At 37.5% G+C, this 17,602-nt stretch overlaps 1 long non-coding RNA gene across 1 annotated transcript in view; it reads left to right on the top strand.

Moving 5' to 3' along the window:
- LOC107540334 (uncharacterized) overlaps window positions 1-17,602 on the top strand; it is a 44,550-nt gene that overhangs the window by 14,574 nt on the left and 12,374 nt on the right. Inside the window, exons 2-3 of the long non-coding RNA XR_001603498.2 lie at window positions 2,616-2,742; window positions 15,627-15,679. This is a non-coding gene — a long non-coding RNA (uncharacterized LOC107540334). The remainder of the gene's footprint in view (window positions 1-2,615; window positions 2,743-15,626; window positions 15,680-17,602) is intronic.

Raw genomic sequence — 17,602 nt, forward strand, 5'->3', positions numbered from 1 at the left:
CACTTTCAAGAAATTTATGTTCTTATCTCCATATCACCCCAAGGATGAGTAAAATGGCCTGCAAGGGACAAAGGAAATGTGAAGGTACCTTGACATGTCTCAAGCATGTGTTTCTCAGGGACCTCCTTCCCATTGACAGAGCCAAAGCCGGGCAATATCACAGGGATGTAAGGTGATGACATCTAAACTTGGAAGAGCAGAGATTCAGCCTTTTCCTGAGATTTAATGTTATCCTTAGTTGTATGACAGGTCAGGAAGCCCCAGTGGGCCCAAATATTTTTCAGGTTTCATATACTGGATGTTACCAAGAATAGAGCCAGAAAACAGGCTTTGATGGTGTCGGTGGTGCCCTAGAAGACTTACTCTGATGACCCGGGGACATGAAACCCACCCTCAGTGAAGGTGTTGGTCTCCGGGGTCACCAGGGCCACCTTAGCAGAGATAAAGAGCTCTTAAGAATTAGGAGAAGGTGGCCCACCATGCCCAGAAGATGCCCCAGCCTGGGGCTGGACAGTACGCTTAGAGAACTCAGTAAAATGACTCAGAGAATGTTGTTAACAGGTGGACCTTTTTTCCCCTCAGTGTCCTTTTCTTTTTTCACTTTATGAAGAGTTCTATTAATTTCAGTCTGAATTTCCCTTCTGATATTATTTAAAAACAAAGGGTCTTTTAATAGGAGCTTATCTCTCAAACACACACCTGTGAGAGGATTAACAGTTTAACTCATTGCTGTATTGAAAATCAAAATCTCAGATTCTCAACCTTGGGAACAGAACTGGAGAAATATACACGGAATGTAAAGTAATCAAGGAGCGCAGTCTCAGACCAATGCCTATGGTTTGTTTGAAAGCAGGGACACATTCCCAGAATCAGGAATTTTGAAAGGAGTATAAACCTGAGCAGTGGAGAAGCAGCATATTCCAGAGGCTAAGGGCAGTTGAGTACCAGGATTTTACTCCCAGATCCAAAATCTAAAATCGTGGGATCTTTTCCAGGTTAGCCATGCTGCGTCTCTGTTGCCTTCTTTGTAAAATGAGGGTAATAATGTCATCTACCCGCAAGGCTGAAAAATTATTTGTATAAGACTCAGTTCAAGTCTTATACAAAGAGCCTTAGGCTCTAGGTATGACCTTAGACCTCCACTTGTCATCTCCAATGCCATGTCCAAGGAAAGGGGAAAGAAGAAAATGCCAACTCAAGTGACAGCAATTGCATCCTATTATACCAGTTATTTAAGAAGTAAAGCTTTTCTCCATACTGGGGAGGGTTATTTGGTCTGGACAGCGAGGGTCCAGTGCTGAGTCTCCGTGGAATCCTAAATCGTCTGGGTTTTCCGTCTCCCTGTTGGAATGTCATGCTGTTGTTTATCACTTAACAACCAGTGTTGTGCCAAACCCAGATCATTTGGAAAATCAAAGCAAAGCTCCAGACAAATATTAAGACAGGAGTTTCTAACTGGTTTTGAAAGGAGGAACTACTTTTCACTTTTCATTTCTCAGAGGGCTCAGATAATGCTTTTTTTTTTTTGGAGGAGGAGGGTCAGCAGGAGAGAAGCTGGTGAGGGAAAATTGTAATAGTGAAGTCCCTGAGATGGTGGGAAGGCGGGGGTGGGAGGATATTTAAAAGGAGAGGTTTGAAATGGGTGCCAGACCTTCAACCCTGGACATCTTGGTAGGTCTTTCAGGAACTGGGGTGGAAATGAAGAGTGGGGAGTGACAGTGTCACTAGGCTCGAAAAATTGCTATTAGATTTCTATTGGATGGACAGACACTTGGTCAAAGGTGTGTCACTAAGCCAGAAGACACAGCTGTTCGTTTTTTCTTTTTGGTCAAAACTAATTATTTGAGTCAATGGAAATTGAGGGACTTTGGTAGTGGGTAGAGAAATGTCATATGGGTTTACCAAGATGAGGTTTATTTGCTTACCTTTAATTTATTGTTTACTGTTATGTAATTAAATTCTGAGAGCCCTTGAGTGTAGAGAAATGTAGAGGCATGCAGGGTCTGTAAGCTAGAGGATTATGCATTGTTGCTACATTTCTGTAGGTTTAGTTTTACTTTAAATCTTTTTTAATGCCAGTGATGCTGGATTCCACTATTGTTTTTTATATCAGAGACTTTTTTTTTTTAATATTTCTTTATTTATTTCAGAGAGAGGAAGCTGGAGAGGGAGAGAGAAAGAGAGAAACATGAATGATAAAGGGGCGTCATTGATCTGTTGCCTCCTGCACGCCCTCAGCCCGGGGATGGAGCCCGCAACCCGGGCATGTGCCCCGAGGGGGAATCAAACTACGATCTCCTGGATCCCAGGACTATGTGCAAGGCTGAGCCACTCCTGGCCCTGCAATATCAGAGGCTCTTAAAATGACTCTCTGATCTAACGATGCTAAATGGCTACAGTCTAAAATGATTATCTAAATAACATATTCAAAACCAAAAGTAATGACTGGATCAAATGATGGGGGAAAACATCAACAGAGGTCCCAAATTGGTGACATTGTGGACTATTTTTTCAGCCCATACAGTTTTATAAAGCTTCAATTCAGTTATAACTTTTTAAGATTTAAGATTTCACTGAAAATCTAATTGTCAACTTCTTTCTCTCAACAACCTCAGATGTTGGAGGCTCAGTTTGAGTGTATTCCTCAGTGGCAGCGAGGATTCCCAGCCTTCACTGTGGTCTTCCTGACACCCTGCTTCACTCATTCACGCTGCCTGGTCCCTGATGACGCTTGAATCTAAGGTATCTGACTTACACTTATCTCCATGATATTTACCAGCAGAATAGTTTTTAAAAGTTTGAATTAATTAATCAATTTAGACGAATGTATGAATGATTTGAATAATATGAATTTTGCTTATGTTTTTTTTCTCCTCTCTCTTTTTCTTTTGTGGCCATCAATGGATATTGGTAATCAACTTGCATCTTTAGTCTTCAGTGACTTCGAGTGATAGTGAAAATAGCCTAATGATTACCTGAAAATTAATCTTTAATTAGATGCTCTTTATTTTTTAAAGAGATAGCCTTTCATACTATAATTTTAAAAGGCTGTGTCTTTAAAACAAAAAAAAAGGCAAAAATTTGTAATTAAAGACATTGTCCCACTACTTCTAAGTAACAATCATTTAGGAACAGTTTATAGACTATGAAATTACATAAAATTTTGGAAAATTTACATATCATAAGCACTAATGATAAAAGTTTATTGCAAAAGAACAGGTTTGAATAGTTTAATGGAAAAACTAGAAAACCTATATCAAGGAAAATATTTACTAATTAAAATCAAAAGATACTTTAGTAAAGGATTTGCAATTACTTCCTTTTACAAATATGCTATTTTCTGGATTCTCACTTTTTTTAAACTTGAGTATAGTGGTGTAGAACTTATAAGACATGTCTACATATATTTTGTCGTTTTAATTTTAAAACAACCTTCTGTAAAAAGGCTGAGAAGTTCTTGTTTCCATTTTAGAGGTACAGAAACTGAGTTTCCGATATGTTTTGAACCACTTGCTGGAGGTCACACAACTAGCGAGTAGTGGAGCCAGCGATTGAGCTTTCTATTCTGATTTTCACTGCAGAGCTCTTTCCACTGCATTACCCAGGCCCTCAATTTGCAGTAGAATCTTTTCCAAAGGAACACAGAAATAAAATATCTAGTCCCAAATGTGCTACAATGCTAAAATATGAGATGTGATTTAAATTAATTGTCACGTTCTGTGGTAAAGAAATGAAAATATTATTCGAGTTTAACCTTTGAGACAAATTCAATAAACGCAGCCAAATACTTGGAGAAAATTCCATGAAACTACTCTATGGAAGGTGAATCAAATTTCGCCAAAACCATCAGCAATGTCCTACTACTGTTTAAAGAGGAAGCCATACCCCTGTGGTACCGCTCCGTGTGCCATTTCTCAGAATATATTTCTGTGTCATCCTGATGTGCAGTCCTGGTTTGCTGAGAAATTGCTAGCTTCTTTCTAGATATTTCCACTTTTTAATTTGCTTGAGCAAATGGGTCAAAAACAAGTTTTGCAGCAGTCAGACTAACAGTCTCCTTGGATTTCCTGGTTCTCATGTCTTTACGGATTGACTGGTACAAATGAACAGTGACCACAAAAATGCGTTGCAACTATTCTGTCTCTTAAGATCTTAAGACCCATGTTGTCTAGTACAGTGGGTAAGAGTTTGTCTTCAAAATCAGATATTCCTAGGATAAAAACTTAACTTTCCATTTTCCACTTCTGTGAATAAGTTGCTTAATCTCTTTAAGGCTCATTCATTCATTTATTTATTTCATAATATTTGTTGACATCATAAGATATGCCATGTAATATGTTAGAGGCTGAAGACATAGCAGTAAACAAAGAGAAAAATTCCTGTCCTCAGGAGCCTTCTATTTTATATTTTAGTGACTCAATATCAGTGAATATAAAATGGCGATAATCATATGTACTCCAATGGTTAATTCTTGGGATCTTATAAAATTAGGCCTGGCCTGGAAGTACACTGTTTTCATTAATTGCTTAAATATCTGCTTTAAAGGGGTTGGAGAATGGATTTAATGAGTAACAATTTCAATTCTAATATCCCGTCCTCTGTAATTAAAGCTATGACCCCTAAGAGAGAAAATTAATGAGAAAAACCCAAACAAGACCCAGCAAAGGGAAATAGATCATAAATAAAAAATGTTAATGCAGCGTATCTCTCTCTTTTATCATTTTACTTTGAAATAATTTTAGACTTTAGAAATTTTTCAAAAAGCCTTCACCCAGATTCCCCTAATGTTAATACCTCTAAAGTGTGTTAAATAAACTAGATTTTATAGTACAGACCAATTTTGTTTTCGTTTTTGTTGTTTGTATGTTTTTACTAATGGTCTTCTTCCTTTTTAGAGAGTGGAAGGGAGGAAAGCGGGAGAGAGAAAGAGAAAGACAAACATCAAACATCAGTGTGAGAAAGACGAGAGAGACCCGTCCATTGGTTGCCTCCTGGGGCTGGGGATCGAACCCAAAACCAGGTACGTGCCCTCGGCTCGGAATGGAACCCGGGACCCCTCAGTGTGCTCATGGGAAGATGCTCCAACCATTGGGCCACACCGGCCAGGGCACTAATGCTCTTTTTTTATTACAGAGTCCAATCCAGGAAGGTACCACATTGCATTAAATCATCATGTTTCCTAAGTATGTTTCAGTCTGTGTCAGTTCATCAACATTTCCTTGTCCCTTTTGACCTTGACATATTTGAAGAACACTGGTCAGGTAGAGTGTTCTTCAATCTGGTTATGTTTGATGTTTTTTCTCATGTTAGATTGAGATTGTACTTTTGGCAAGAATAACACAGAAGTGATGTGATCTCATTGTGACACCTGAGGGTGTACATAATGTTCACTTGTCTAACTACTGATGATGTTGACCTTGATCACTTGGTTAAGGTGGTCTCTGCCAGGTTTTGTCTTTATAATTAATAGATATCTTGGGGTAGATACTTCAAGACTGTGCAAATACTCTAATTCTCCCCAAGCTTCTATCCACTATTTTTAGCATCCATTGGTAGATTTTGCTTGCAGTAATTATTACTATGTTCTAAAGGTGAGTTTCTATTTGTTTCATTCCTTCTATATTTATATTTGTTATTTTTTCTGTAAGAAAGAGCTATCTTTTCTCTTTCATTTGTTTATTTATTCAACTTTTATGAGCTTGTGGGTTTTGATTTTATACTGTGGTTATAATCTAATAATATTTCATTTACTTATTTTTTACTCAAATTTTTTCCATTTTTGACCATTGGGAACTTTTTCATCTTCGCTCCTGTGCCCTTTTGACAGGTGCCCATCTTCTCTGAGTACTCCCTTACTTTCTGGCACGACATGACGCTCTTTACTTTTGAGGAGGGACTGTCAGGTCCTCTGAGAATGTAGGCCATGAAGGCTTTTATATCTTTTTTAAATGCTAAAACCAGGAAAAGATTACCTGCCAAGATTTTGTCCAGAAAATATTCAAGTCAGTGGATGTCTTTGCTCTAACACTGTACCAAGCACTTGGCTGTTTTCAAGCTAAACTGGTCATGTTAAAGAATCTCAGTTTTCCAGTATTTCCCACTTTATGTAGGGTGATGGCTTGAGTACATCCATGCGCCACAGAATGGCCTCTGAATCCCATTCCCCCCGACTGGGTGAGGTCGTCCGCAGCATCGAGTGCGCAGCGATGTGCATTTTGCTACATAAAATGAATGCTATTCTCCCAACTCCTTTTCTGCTGGATCAGGGAGTGCGGGGTCAAGCCAGATATAAAATGCTGTTTCAGGAAAACTGCTAGGGGGACTTCTTGGCTCTGTTTCACATTTTAAGGGAATGAGAAAAACACACCCACTCTGTAAAAGGGAGGCTTTAGCGTAATTTGCCTCTAGTTTCTCCCTTTTTCTAGAATAGAGGTCAACAAACAACAGCCCTTGGGCCAAATTGCGTCAGTTGCCTGTTTTGTTTTTTACAACCCACGAGCTGTTTGTTACATTCTTTGATGGCTGCATTTTATAGTTACATGAGTTGCTGCAAAATAGCCTCAATTTTTTTTCTCGTGGCCTTCAAAGCCTGTTATATACTCCCTGGCCTTTTAAGAAAACTTTTCCCAGCCTCTGTACTAGAAATCACTCCTCCTGGCTTTGCACATGCTGTTTCCTCTGCCTAGAACACTTTTCTCCACTTTGCCCAATGGACGGACGCCTACTTTTCTTTAAGCCACAGCTCCACAGTTCCCTCTTCTCCAGTCCTTCCCTGGCCTACCAGTGGAGCCCGACGTCTGTCTGCCGGCTGCTTGGGCCCCGGGCCTGCCGTGCTCTCCTAGGCTCCCCTCTGCATCAGGCGCGTGCTGGAGCCGCCGAGAGCTCCACGCTCAGTGGCACCACAGTGTGTCTGGAAACTGGCATGGTGGGCACATCTACACCATAGAAAATGAGAATATCCCACAGGCCTGTGATCGCCTCTGCCCACCGCCTTCCAGAGACGATATTTAACTGAACCGGCACACCACTGCTTATCACAGTGGTTTTTGTTTGCTAGATTTTTTCTGTTTTGTTTTCTGACTGTGCCACCAGAATCTGAGCTACTTAAGGATGGAGTCTGGGTTTTGTTTTTAAATTCTCAACTGAGGATATGTTTAGAGAGGGAGAGAGAGAGAGAGAGAAACACTGATATGAGAAATATCGATCAGTTGCCTCCAGTACATACCCCTACTGGGGACTGAACCCGCAACTTAGATATGTGCCCTGACCAGGTATCAAACACACAACTTTCTGGTGTAAGGGGCAAGGTTCCACCCGAATCACCCAGCCAAGGCAAAAGGTAGAGTCTAGACTTTATTTATCTTTGTATTCTGTAGTGCCTTATATACAGTAGGTAAGTCATGCTTTTTGAATTAATTAAAAACTGAGTGAGTGAATATTGTATACATGGGGGGAAAACTTTTTTATAATCACTTATAAATACTAGAAATATTAAGTTAACTTAGTGACCTAAAACTAATGTAAATCAAAGATGCTTGCTTAAAGTAACTGTATTTCTGATCCTCAATAAAAAAAAAATTAAAAGTCAGAGAATAGAAAGAGATTGGATAACAGGATAATAGAATTTTCCAGCTGAAGGCGTTCTTAAAAATCATAAATTCCAGAACGCTGGTGGCATTTTGGAACAAGCCTTCAGGTTTTGATTCATGTCCCAGGCTCTTTCCGTTACACTGGGAGCCAGTTAGACCACATTTGTCAGAAGGGAACCCCCTTTTCCCGTGCCCATATTTTCTCAGTGCTTCTGTTGACCACCTCCACGTAATCGGTCCTTCCATTCTTTACTTTAGGTAAGCAGGCCAGCGGAAAGGGCTGCTGTAGAGTCTGCAGTAATGTAAGGCCAGGGAACGAGATCCCTTTCTTCCCTACAATCATTGGTGGAAAATGGAAAGTGAGTGGAGGGAGGGAGGGAGGAAAATATGTCTTTGTCAAAATTAAACATGCAGGAATGTGATAGCCTAACTTTATATTCTAGGACATTATAATGTCAAAAATCTCACTCTTCTGACCAGTGTGCCCTTACTTGGTACAAAAGTCACACCCACACCCCCTACATACACCCACCCCCCCCCATACACATCCTATATTACTCAGTGTGCCAGGTTCCTTTAGTTTGCCTCTATGGTTTCTAATCAGGAAAAGATGAATATTTTTCAGGGGCAAAATGACTCCCTACATACCCTAGTCAACCCATTGCTATGACTCATAGGGTCCAGGTGACACTTGAATTCTATGGCTATAAATGTAAGCTCAATACTTTATAATTTCTTCTTCCTGTTTCTTTGAAATTCAACTAAGAAAATATTTCATGGATAAATATATTACATGTATTTTAAAGTAGAGAAAGTGAGGCACATAATTTACATCCTAAATCAGAAAAGTCACAATTATCCTTGGTCAGAGAGGAGGACCCAAAGGGAAGAGGCTATTTCTAGCAATTAAAGATTCCCAAAAAGGCAGTAGGAGAACCCAAACTGAAAAGCAATGTTCCTGTGTCTAAGCTCAATATCTGAATCTTTCAGCAGTATTTCTCAATGGCTTTAACATACAATTCTTTTTCACTCTATTTTATGAAAGAAAACTTTACAGAATTTGAAATTCTTCTTTTATAATCACAATGGATCTATCAAATATATATTTCCTCAAGTGACACACAGCCTGCTCCCCAAAAAGGCATTCTCTCATTTCCCCCCATCATTGAGAATCATTGCAAATGACCAATTGGTTTGTGGTGAGTAATCATTTTTCACTGCCCCATTGCATTCAAAGAATAACGCTAAATATACAGCCTTTTTTTATGTTTGCATGACTTACTCAACATTACAGAAAGCAGCTGGAATACGAATTGTTCAGGGTTAAAGTAAATTGCTTTCCAGTTTTAGATACAGAATCTTTTTCATAGTCCCAATACTCCTAAGTGCTACTAAAACTGTTTCGCAAGTGCAGCCCTAACATCTTCAAGCAGTTCAATAGTCCATGCTGTCTCAAAGCTAAAGACAGACAGTCCAAGTGATGGTGTTGCCAAGGCAAGAGGGTTGTATTTGGCTCCTCTCCTTGAAGGACAACCTAGCTACTGTGAAAAGCTTGGGAATTTGACTTCTGTTATAATTGGATCGGATCTTTCCAGCAGCTCCTTCAAGGGGATATTAGTTTCATATGGAACCTGCAGTTCTTCCAATTTGAGGCTTTGATCGTACAAATAAATGTTGAAATGCTGATTCTGATCCTGTCATGCTAATAGAATTGGTGACTGGATTTGTATTCAAGTGTGTGAAAGACACAAGGGAGTGGGCACACAACTAAATGGACCATTCACTTTGGAGGCATGATGCTGGTCTAAAGACGATGAAAAGATTAAGATTTTCAGGAGATTTGCTTTTATTACAAAATTAATAGCCACCTGTATTAGCATAAAATCTGAAGCTGCTACTGAACTGTGAACTATCAGACTGCAGATTTCTTGAGGAAATGTTTTGTAGTGTGAACAATCTTCTGGAGATAGTTATGCCATTATTCTTTGTTTACTACGTGGTTAAAGCTAAGGCATCTGAAAAGTTTGTGGAATCCTTTTCAAAGTGGATTATATTTGATGACTTTGCTGCAGCATATATACATCCTACTCAGGATGTATTCAAAATTAAACGTGACATTTAGGGTTTTTTTAAGAAACATTTTTTATTCCAGTATGTTCTTAGATTTATAGAAAAGTTGCAAAGAAAGTTTTCATACACCCAGTTTTCCCTATTGTTAACATCTTATATTAGTCTGATACATTTGTCACAGCTAATGAACTAGTGTTAATACATTATCATTAACCAAAGTCCATACTTTTTTCAGAGTTTCTTAGATTTTAGGTAATGTTCTTTTTTTCTTCCAGGACTGCATCCAAGTTACCATATTATGTTTAGTTTTCATGTCTGCTAAGTCTCCTCTTAGCTCCCACAGTTTTTCAAACTTTCCTTATTTTTCATGGACTTTCAGTTTTGAGGGGCACTAGTAAGGTATTTTGTAGAATGTCCCTCAATTTGGGTTTGTCTGATGTCTCTCTTATGATTAGACTGGGGTCATGGATTTGGGGGAGGAGGACCGCAGAGGTAAACCTGACATTCACCAGCTAGATGAAGTCTGCGTCACACTTCTTCATCATAAAGTTACTCCCCCCCCTTCCTATACTGTACTCTTTGAAAGGAAGTCATAATATGCAACCTACACCTAAGGAGTGAGGAGTACTGTCCACCTTTTTGGGTGTGAGGAGCTACATAAATTGTTTGGAATTTTTCAGAATGGGAGATTTGTCTATTTTTTGCATCATTTATTTACTCAGTCACTTATTCCTATCACTAGACATTCATGGATATTTATTTTATAACTAATACAATGTTATTTATTTGTTGCTCAAACTGTGTCAACTTTGGCCTTTGGGAGCTTTTAGTTGGCTCCTGTGTCTCTCTGGCCTCCTCCTGTCTCCCCACCCAGTGTTGTTTTGTTTCCAGGCTTCCCCAACATTGCAGAGTCTTTGGCACTGCAAGATCGTCCAAGCTCACCCTGTATATTCCCTGACTCAGTCCTCGAGTCAGCCATAGCTTGGATTTAAATGTCAAAATTAAACTTTAGTCAAGAATTCAACAATCCGTGGTCCCTTTTTAATCTCCATTGCCCATCTATGCAAACGGTGTTTGTAATAAAAACAGAAGCTTCTATTTGGTTGCTAACAGATTCTTTGGGAAAAGCAAGTGACTTGGTGGCTCTTAAAATCATAATCAAAGATGTATTACTCTTACCACCCCCCTGTTCAAACCTGAAGGACATTAAGTTGAGTACAGTATGTCTAATTTGGCTAATTCAATGAAATATCATCTGACCAAATCATGACCCTAAGAAATCATCCTGGCTAAAAGAGTCAAGTTACTCTGTGAAATAAATGCGAATATGCCTTCTGGGGTTCCCAAACAATGGGGAAGCAGCCACTAACTAAGAATATACAGGGGCTGTAATTTCAGAATCAGGCAAAAACTAAAAATTTTAAACAGAAGAAGAAGTGAAAGACTTAGTTCAGTGTTGTCAAGTTATTTATTACCTAAATGAAAGTACAAAAATAAAAGTGATATTCTGCTACCTCACTTGGGAGTACATAAATAGAAGAATCCTACACAATTCTAAAGAAATATAAGAGTTTTGTATGCATTTTAAATTCAACTTAAAAGAAAAAAAATAAGTTTTCTTTAAAATTGTGATACACTACTATCTTGGGGTGGTCTCCAGGAGGGGAAATGTTGGGGACCAGGCCATAAGCAGTAAATCCCCTTTACTCACTTCTCCTCAGTGTGATACTGTGGGTTTTTCCCAGAACATTAGGTACTAGTCATTTGTTTCATGTTGGTGAATCATCTCTTGGGAACATACTTGTCATGGTTAAAAGAAAGTATCTGGTGCTTGTGAAGGCTTTTAACTTCTTATTTTATTAGATTTCCTTTAAAGGTCAACTTCCTTTCTACAGGTAGCATTGTGTTGTGCTAGACTGTGTTTTGTCATAAGAGTCGCATTTACGTTTTCATTTGGAGGGCTGAGCTAACATCTTCATCGTAAAATCTACTGTTCACCCCTCTCCACCACACTTTTCCTTTTAAATATTTTTTTAAGGAACAGTGAGTTAACTAAATCACTTACTTTTTTGCTCTTTTTCAATAAAATCTATGCCTTTTCTTCTGTTACTTACAAATAAGTTTATTTTTTGTTATGTGTGTGTTTTAAATTCTGATTTCCTCTCATCTAATATAACAGTTTGAGCCTAAAGAGAACACTTTATATTTAGAAAATGTTTTATGGTATTTTATAGAATGAAAGAGTTGACTGGCTAGAGCATCAGTGGAATACTACCAAAAATCTACTGATAACGTTTACTTTTCATTTATCCATTCTTTCATCTCTCTTCCCATTTATTCACCCATCTACCTGCTGTCTCTCAATAGCACTGTGTGAAACACTACGCTAATGGAGTACCCAATTCCCGTGTAAACAGAGCAAGAAGCTTACTTCCTATTGGAGTGCTGCATAAGCAGTTTTCCAAAAGGCAGAAGATACATACCAGACAAGTGACACAAAAAAAACCCTAAATACTATGAATAGACAGGCAAAAAAAAGGGAGAATTTTTCCTGAGACAGGAGCAATCTGATCAAGTCAGACATAAAAACATAATGTAACACTTGAGTGGATGCTTAAAAGGTAGGTTGGATTTTAAAAGTTTGAGAAAGAAGAATAGATGAAAGAATGCATTCACTTATTTAGAAATTGACCATCAAATATTTGAGTACAAGTCACTGTGCTCATTTTGAAGCGTAGGACAAGAGCGTTATTTGAGGGAAAGGTGCTAATCAGCTTTTTTGAAGAATCAGATCCATGTTACTGTGAAATATGTGGCTAGAATTAGAAACTGGAGACTGGTCATATAAGAACTGAAATGCCAGGGTCCAGAGGAATTCTGACATTAATTTGCAGGTATTAACTGATTTTAGCAAGAGATGGTGGCAAGTCCTATATTTCAAGGCTGATGAAGGAAGTAATAATATTGGGGGTTTGGTTTATGAAAATATTTATAACAACTACTATAGAAAGTAGATAGGGAATAGGTAACGAATAAGAGATCCCTTAGAGTTTACTAGAGGACTGATAGCATGTGTTATTTATTAGGAACAAGGAGTCCAATTTTATTCATTACCAGGCATACAGTGGGAACAGAACACATATAAACTGAAAGTGAGCCAGAATTGGAGAGTAGCTTGTTAGTCGCAGAGAAAGACAAAGAGATCAGCTTAAAAATTCAACAAGGTGAATGTGGAAAGAAAAAAAATTGGAGGGTTCAAGGAACTTATGATTTTATTGAGTAAGTGTTTGAGAGAGAGAGAGATGTGGGGGTATGTGTATGATATACTGTGATGGTCAATTTTGTGTGTCAACTTCACTAGGCACTGTGCCTTGTTAATTTTATGTGTCAGCTTCACTAGACTGTGGTGCTCAGTTGTTTGGTCAAACACCAGTCTAAGGGCTGCTGTGGAGGTATTTTTTAGATGTGATTAACATTTAAGTCAATATACTTTGAGTAATGCAGATTACCATCCATACTGTGGGTGGGCCTCATCTAATCAGTTGAAGGCCTTAAGACAAAATAACTGAGGTCCCACGAGGAAGAAGGAATTCTGCTAACAGACTGTCCTTAGACTTGAGCTGCAACATTTACTCTTTCCTGGGTCTGCTGGCCTGCTCTGCAGATTTCAGACTTGCCAGCCCTTCAACTATGAAGGCCAATTCTTTAAAATAAATCCTCTCTCTCTCTCTCCCTCCCTCTCTCCCCCCCTCCCCCCTCCCTCTCTCCCCTCCCCCCTTCCTCCTATCTCTCTATCCCTACTCTCTGAGCATCTCTGTATAAACACACACACAAATACATAGATACATGTATATATGTTTGTTTCTCTGGAGAATCCTGACTAATACAGAATTATACATATATTTCCCAGCTTTGACTACTGGGCAAGCCTAGAAACGACAACACCCAGTCAATGAACGTTGCTAGCACTCACATCTTGGTTTCTAATTATTGTGTTAACAGGTATTGGGTCCTTGGAAAAATGGCTAATTCCAGGATTGAGGCATGGAAAATGTGAGATGAGCCTGGAAAATCTGGTGCCAGAAAATACGAGTAATCTAAAAATAGACTGGGGGTGAGCATATTGAAAGGACACAGAAACCAATTTGGAAGAATCTACCATTGCCAGACTTGGGGCAATTCAAGAAACAAATTAAATAAAGTTCATGGAACAAAATAAATATCCATGAGTTCATACTGATATAAATAAATAAATTACTTAAGAAATGAGAGGGACAGCTCTTCCATACAGTAGAATTCCAACCAATAAATGTGGAAACAATGATGGAAATACAGGGTATCTCAAAAAAATGTACATATACTTTAACAGCTGATAGCTCAATTTTGAAAATGAAATATATTTTAATAAACACTACCTTTATAATTATTCAAAGTGTGTGTACACATTTGGGGGGGACATCCTATATAAAATCACAATTGGCATAGCAATAATTTTTGTAGGCAGGAATTATCAATGGTTGCTAAAATAATGGGTAAATTACAGTTTAATAAAACATGATATTTGAAGAGTCTTAAAGTTTCTCCCTAGAAGACACTTACCAATTACAAATGGAAATGATACGATTTGAGATGAAACTTTCAGTAACAGGTAAAACAGCGAAAAAATTGTGATCTAGGTGTTTCCTGATATGATACACTGAGAAAGTGAATCATTTCTGTGATATTTTCAATAATAATGCATATGAATTTTTATCAACTGTGTTGAGATATAATTTGCATAAGTCACTTATATTAGTCTTCAAATGTATACATCTTTGTTTTTTATTAAATTTATATACTGTGTAGTCATGCTAATCATGAGAGGCTGCCTGCTCAGACCTCTGTTTTCTGTTATTATAGTTTTGCCTTTCCTAGAAATATTACGTAAGTGGAATCACACGTTATGTCCTGCTCTATCTGGATTCTTTCACGTCAAATTATGGTTTTAGATTTGCCATGACTTGTTTCTTTTTTATTGCTGAATAGTATCTTATTGTTTGGACATATATTTTTTTATTCATTCACCAATAGAAGGATATTTGGCTTGTGGCGTTATTATGAATAATGTTCCTATGAACATTCACATGCCAGTCTTTGTGTGAAGTTAGGTTTTCATTTTTCTTGGGTAAATACCTAGGAGTGGAATTGCTGGGTCATGTGGTAAATGTATGTTTGTAAGAAACTCCCAGTCTGTTTTCCAAAGTTGTTGTCATATTTTAAATTCCCATTGGCACTTCCTGAGAGTTCTAATTGCTCCATAGCCTTACATGTACTTGAAATTGTCAGGTTTTTTAAAAATTAAACCATTCTAGTAGGTGTATAACAGTATCTCATTTGAAATTAGTTTGTGTTTTGCATATAATTAATGATGCTTAGAATCTTATCATGTACTTATTTGCTTCTTACATACTTCCTTTGGAAAAATATCTATTAAAATATTTTTCCCAAAATTCTATTAGTTCTTTAGTTTCTTATAATTGAGTTATATGATTTCTTTATATATTCTGGGTAGAATTTCTTCATCAGATATGTGTTTTATTCTGGGTAGAATTTCTTCATCTGATATATGTTTTAAATATTTTCTCTCAGTATGGGACTTGCCTTTTAATTTTCTTAAAAGTATGTTTTGAAGAGCAAAAGGTTGTAATTTTTATGCAGTCCAATTTATCAACTTTTTTTCTTTATTGCCTTGAGTTCTTTTTGGCTCTAAGAAATATTTGTCTAATCAAATTCAAAAAGATTTTCTCCTGTATACTTCTAGCAATTGTGTAACTTTAGCTTTTATCTTAGATATATGATCCATCTCAAGTTAATCTGTGTGTATGATATCCACTTGTGCCATCATTATTTACTTTAAAAATGATTTCTATCAAATTACCTTGGCACTTTGCATACAATGAAATTTTTCCTTTCTTAAAAATTTTATAGAATTCTACATTGAAGTTCCTGGGCCTTGACTTTCCATGTGGAAAGATTTTTAGGTAAACATGTATGTTTAATTGTTATATCTTTCAACTGTGTGTGTGTCTGCATGTATGTATAAAATGTCCTTCTTTGTTTCTAGTGCTATTCCTTAATGTTTCTGAAATCTTAAAACCTCTTTTGTCTAACAATAATATAGCCACTCCAGCTAAACTATGGTTATTATTTGCATGACACCTCCTTTTCCATCCCTTTTTTATCAACTTGTCACTTTGAATTTCAAATGAATCTCTTGTAGAAAACACATAGGTGTTGCTTTTTAAAACAGTCTGAGACTTTGCCTTCTGTTTGAAAAATTTGTTTCATTTATATTTAATGGAATTATTGGTAAGGTTGGATTTAGGTCATTTTATGTTACTTTCTTTGTTTCACTTTTCTTGTTGTTTGTCTAATCATCCTCTGCTACCTTTGTGGTAAACACATTTTTTTAGTTCTCTATTTCAACTCTTTTGACATTTAGCTGTGTTGCTTTGAGGGTGTGTGTGTGTGTGTGTGTGTGTGTGTGTGTATGTTTGCTCTTGGTGTTGCAAGGACATTTTTAACTTAACACAATCTTCTTCAAGTTAGTACTAACTTCCATCTGGTAAAATTGTGTAAATGTGTATTTTCTTGTTGATATTTAATTGGGAGTGGGAGAGACTGAGCTACACTACTACTGGACTATTTTTAGCATAATCTATACCGTGTTTTCATGGGTGCTCAGGTTTATGAGAACATACTGGTCCCTCAATGTTCATTTCATAAATTCTTCCACAGAAGTGATTTGGGCAGTGATAACTCAGGCCTCATTTATACTGGAGACTGCTTGCTTTCTAATATGCCAGTTCACAGTGTGCCTGAGCCTCTTTCATAGACTGTCCAGTTACCAAGTTACTAATTTGGGGCTAAGAACAAATCTTTAATACTTTGCTAAAGGGAAGGAGCCAGCTTTGTGTTTTGTACTTGTCACTTACTATTTCACTTTATTAAAATAATTGTATAACAATTTGTACATAAAGCTTGATTAAAACCTATTTTGAAAATATAGGAAAACACATCACACTGCCTTGATTACTGTAGTTTTATAGTAAGTCTTGAAGTGGGAGTGCCAGTCCTCTGACTTTGTTCTTCTGCAATATTACGTTAGCTATCCTGGGTCTGCTGCCTTTCCATGTAAACTTCAGAATAAGTTTGTTGATATCCATAGAATAACTTGCTTTGATTTTCACTGGGATTGCCTTGAATCTGTAGATCCAGTAGAGAAGAATTAGCATCTTCATAATGTGTCTTTCTATCTATAACTATGGAGTATTTCTTCATTTATTTAGATCTACAGTTTCTTTCATCAAGTGTTCTAGATTTTCTCAGATAGATCCTATATAGAATGTATTAGATGTATACATATGTATTTCATTTTTTGTGCTAATATAAGTGGAATTGTGTTTTCATTTCAAATTCCAATCATTCATTGCTAACATATAGGAGAGAAGAGTAGACTATTGTATATTAACCTACTGTCCCCTCCTCTTGAATGAGTCCACCAGCTTTTCTAGTAAAGCTGCTGCGTTTTGCCATTAACGATAAACTGAGTCAACCATCATCCACCATTTATAAAGTTTCAAACTTTGCTGCCTGAGCTGGAGTGGTGGAGTAGGATGGGATTGGTAACATCCCGAGGCAAGAATTGCCATTAGTTTTTCCCAATCTAGTAGCAGTTTTTCAAGAGTAAACACATCTCATTTTGTTGTATGTCTTTGGCCACTTTGAAGTAAAATTAAAAATAAACTCACGCCCTGGCCAGGTGGATCAGTCAGCTGGAGCACTGTCCTGTACACCAAAAGGTTGCGAGTTCGATTCTCAGTCAAGGCACATATCGAGGTTGGGGGTTCAATCCCAAGCCTGGCCATGTATGAAAGGCAATGTTTCTCTCTTTCTCTAGCTCT

The sequence above is a fragment of the Miniopterus natalensis genome, chromosome 10 (genome assembly GCF_054644295.1).
Source record: "Miniopterus natalensis isolate mMinNat1 chromosome 10, mMinNat1.hap1, whole genome shotgun sequence".
Taxonomy (NCBI): Eukaryota; Metazoa; Chordata; class Mammalia; order Chiroptera; family Miniopteridae; genus Miniopterus; species Miniopterus natalensis.